The sequence below is a fragment of the Crocodylus siamensis genome, chromosome 1, assembly GCF_052110815.1.
Source record: "Crocodylus siamensis isolate JL-2025a chromosome 1, ASM5211081v1, whole genome shotgun sequence".
NCBI classification, from domain to species: domain Eukaryota; kingdom Metazoa; phylum Chordata; order Crocodylia; family Crocodylidae; genus Crocodylus; species Crocodylus siamensis.
The window spans coordinates 409368427-409372660 of record NC_143395.1 but is presented as its reverse complement, the minus strand read 5'-3'; the positions used below and the strand labels follow the sequence as shown (position 1 = coordinate 409372660).

The window sequence follows — 4234 nt, the reverse complement described above, 5'->3', positions numbered from 1 at the left end:
GATAGAGGGGAAGTATCACCTCCTTGGACTTATTTGTCATGCATCTGCTGATGCACGATAAAGTGCCATTGGCTTTTCTGATGGTTTCATCACACTGCCGACTCATGTTCATCTTGGAGTCTACTAGGACTCCAAGATCCCTTTCCACTTCCGTGCCACCCAGCAGGTCATTTCCTAGGCTGTAGGTGTGCTGGACAATTTTCCTCCCTAGATGCAGCACTTTGCATTTCTCCTTGTTGAACTGCATTCTGTTGTTTTCTGCCCACTTGTCTAACCTGTCCAGGTCTGCTTGCAGCTGTTCCCTGCCCTCCGGCGTGTCCACTTCGCCCCATAGCTTAGTGTCATCTGCAAACTTGGACAGAGTACATTTCACCCCCTCGTCCAAGTCGCTGATGAAGACATTAAAGAGTATCGGTCCAAGCACTGAGCCCTGCGAGACCCCACTGCCCACACTCTTCCAGGTCGAAACCGACCCATCCACCACAACTCTCTGGGTGCGACCCTCCAGCCAATTCTCCACCCACCGGACTGTGCAGTAATCCAAGTCACAGCCCCTTAACTTGTTCACCAGTATGGGGTGGGATACCGTGTCAAAGGCTTTCCTGAAGTCCAAGTATACGACATCCACCCCTCCTCCTGCGTCGAGGCGTTTTGTGACCTGGTCATAAAAAGAGACTAGATTGGTCAGGCACGATCTACCTGCCACGAACCCGTGCTGGTTTCCCCTCAGCATAATTTGTCCTGCCGGGCTCTCACAAATGTGAGCCTTGATGATTTTCTCAAAGATTTTGCCAAGGATGGAGGTGAGACTGACTGGCCTATAGTTACCCGGGTCCTCCTTCCTCCCCTTCTTGAAAATGGGAACCACACTGGCCCTTTTCCAGTCCTCCGGGACTTGACCCGTGCGCCACGAGCGTTCAAATATTCCCGCCAGTGGCTCTGCAATGATGTCGGCCAGTGCCTTCAGTACCCTCGGATGGAGCTCATCCGGGCCTGCCGACTTAAAGGCATCCAGTTCCTCCAAGTGACCCTGCACCACCTCAGGGTCCACGCATGGAAGTCTGGTGCCTTGCTGCTGCCTCCCTACACTCCCAGTGAGAGACTTGTCATGCCTCTCGCTTAGGAACACTGAGGCGAAGAACTCGTTGAGGAGTTCAGCCTTGTCCCCTCTGTCCGTCACCAATTGTTTCTGCCCATTTAGCAGGGGTCCTATTCCTCCCTGGGCCTTCCTTTTACTCCCTATATATCTAAAAAACAATTTCTTATTGTCTTTTACTTGGGTTGCCATCCTCAGCTCCATGGTAGCTTTGGCCTGTCTAACTGCCTCCCTACAAGCACGAGCAGAAGAGGTATATTCCTCTTTGGTGATCTCTCCCTGTTTCCACTTTTTATGTGCTCCCCTTTTGGCCCTTAGTCTGCCCAGGATTTCTCTGGTCAGCCAGGGAAGCCTCCTGGCCCCTTTCCCTCTTTTACCTCGCACGGGGATCGTCTCGCTTTGTGCGAGAAGGATAGCTTCCTTAAGGCACAGCCACCCTTCTTGGGCTCCCATCGTTTCAAAACTACTACTCTGCAGTGCATCCTTCACTAATCGCCTGAGTTTGCTGAAATCAGCTTTCCTAAAGTCCAGCACGTTCACCCTACTGGTTACCTTACCCACTCGACGTCTTATGTTGAATTGTACTTTTAGGTGATCACTGTCCCCCAGATGGCTACCGATCTGTAGGTCCCCTACTATGTCATCCCCCGTTGCCAATACCAGATCCAGTAAGGCATTCCCCCTAGTGGGACCATGTACCTCCTGCGTCAGGTGGAGGTCCTGTACACAGGTTAGAAACCTGCGTGAGCGGTGGGACTTTGCTGTCTGTGTCTCCCAGCAGATGTCCGGGTAGTTTAGGTCCCCCATGACCACCGCCTCTTTAGCTTTTATGGTCTCTGAGAGTTGCCTCAGGAGCCCCAAATCTATTTCTTCCCCTTGATGTGGGGGTCTGTAGCAGACCCCTACCACCAAATCCTTTTCTCCTTGCCCCCCATGTAGCCTAACCCACAGTCCTTCTACTTCCTCATCCTTTGATTCTGTCTTGATGAGGGTTGATGTATATTGCTCCTTAACATAGAGCGCAACCCCTCCCCCCCTTTTCCCCACTCTGTCCTTTCTGTACAATCTATGGCCCTCAATATGTACCGCCCAGTCGTGGGATGGATCCCACCAGGTTTCCGTCAGCCCCACTAAGTCGTAGTCGTTTAGTGCAACCAGGAGCGCTAGTTCATCCTGCTTGTTCCCCATGCTCCTAGCATTAGTATATAGGCACTTGAGCCCTGTGACTGGCGCTTTTGCTACCCCCTCGCTCCAAGTCCTAAAGGGCTTTTTGTCTCTAACCTTCCCATTCCTTACCTGTGCCGTATTGCTGTCCATCCCCTGCCTTTCACGTTCCCAAAGCTCTCTTTCTTCAGGCTGGGCTGTCCTTGTGGGTGCCACCTGGTTTGGTGGTCCACAGCCTCCCCCACCCTCATCTTCCCCTCCCCCCGACGAGCCTAGTTTAAAGCCCGCCGGAGGAGATCCGCCAACCTGGAAGAAAACACACGCTTACCTTTGGGGGACAGGTGAAGCCCATCCCAGCTGAGCATGTCCCTCGTTGTAATGTGTGGGTCATTGTCCAGGAAGCCGAAGCCTGCCTCGAGACACCACTGCCGAAGCCGCCAGTTGGTCTCTCGGATGCAGTTCTCATGCCGTCTTCCGCGTCCGTTCACTGGTAGGATGGAAGAGAATACCACCTGTGCACCAAATTCCCTCAGCACGCTGCCGAGAGCCTGGTAGTCCGCCATCAGGTGATCGGGGGTTCTCCTGGCCGCATCATTAGTACCCACATGGACAAGGACCATGGGGTAGTAATCGGTGGGCTTGATCCTGGCCTGGATTACCTCCGTCACATCCTGAATCTTAGCTCCAGGCAGGCGGTAGACCTCTCGTGCTGAAGGGTCCTGGCGACAAATGGGCCCTTCCATACCTCTCAGGATGGAATCGCCTATGACGAGCACGCGTCTCCTCCTCTTCTGGGTCCTCTCAGATCTCTTGATCTGTTTGGAATGTGAAGAATGTGGCATTTCTTCCTGCCCAAGGGTTTCCTCCTCCCTTTCCATCTCCTGCAGAGTCGCCAAGGCCTCGTACCTGTTCTCCAGTCGGACTGGAGAAGCTTGTACCTGCTCGCTGCGAGCCGCTCCGGTCCTGGCTGTGACCGTCTGCCACTCTGCCGTGAAGGTCCTTCCCTGGGCTGCTTCTTCCTTGGGTGCCTGGTCCTGCAGGGAAAGGAAATAACTGTCAATTTCCTCCTCCGCCTCCCTGATCCCCCTCAGCCTGCTAACCTCCTCCTGGAGCTCCCTCACCTGTGCCTCCAGAGCCCTAAGCCGGGCACCTGCCGGACAGGTGTGGGGGCTCCCAATCTCTGCCCCCCCCGGCCCTGCTGGGGATCCTCCGCAGGCCGGGAGGTAGGGGGACATCAGCTTCCCCATGGGCTCGGTCTGGGTGGAGGCCTCAGACCAGCCCCGGTTAGCCTTGTCCCCCTGGGCAGAGGCCCTAGCAGCACTCCTCGTAGACACCATTCTAAGCTGCTGTTTGTAGACCTGTGTGGCGTCTACGTCCTACCCGTACAGGAGTCCCACTCCTGGCCCTCCCAGCCCGCCCGCCGGCGCGAACGCCTGCGCAAACGCCGGCGCGCTCTTACAGAGCGCGCCTGTTTGCGCACTCTGTTCGCGCTGTGCGGCTCGGGAGCGCGGCTCCCTACCGGCTCAGCTATATGGGACCCGGAGGGCTTCCCCTCCGGATCCGGCTCAGCTGTGCCGAGGCCCTCCGCCCCACTTACCTTCGGGGGATCAGCTGCTGCTGCCCCCGCTGCCGATTCCTCTGCTGCTGCTGCTGCCGCCGCCGCCGCTGCCTCGGGTCAAAAGTTAGTTATGGGGCACACGTGCGTGCGGGACACACGTGTGCCTAACTCCTCTCCTTCATGGACGCAGCAGCCAAGGTTAAGTCTCTCCCCCACACCCCATCCCTTCTCTTCCATGTTCAGCAGCACATCATCTCCCCTCTCATTCCTCACCTCTCCCACTTGCCACTGCCATTGTCCCCACTGTCTCCAACTCCCCTAGGAGCAAGGGAAGTTGTTGAGGTCCTTCAAAAGTCTGAAAGGAGAGCCAGGCTCAGCCAGTGACCATAGCAATGGTGCCTCCAGGTGAGGTCTTC

At 55.9% G+C, this 4234-nt stretch overlaps 1 long non-coding RNA gene across 1 annotated transcript; it reads right to left on the bottom strand.

The window, feature by feature from the left end:
- Window positions 1-602: 602 nt before the first annotated feature.
- On the bottom strand, window positions 603-3984 carry LOC149875374 (uncharacterized). Its single transcript, XR_016440026.1, has 5 exons — window positions 3858-3984; window positions 3167-3294; window positions 2920-3075; window positions 2589-2747; window positions 603-658 (listed from the first exon to the last, which is right to left on the bottom strand). It is a non-coding gene; the product is annotated as an uncharacterized LOC149875374 (long non-coding RNA).
- Between the last annotated feature and the right edge of the window lie 250 nt (window positions 3985-4234).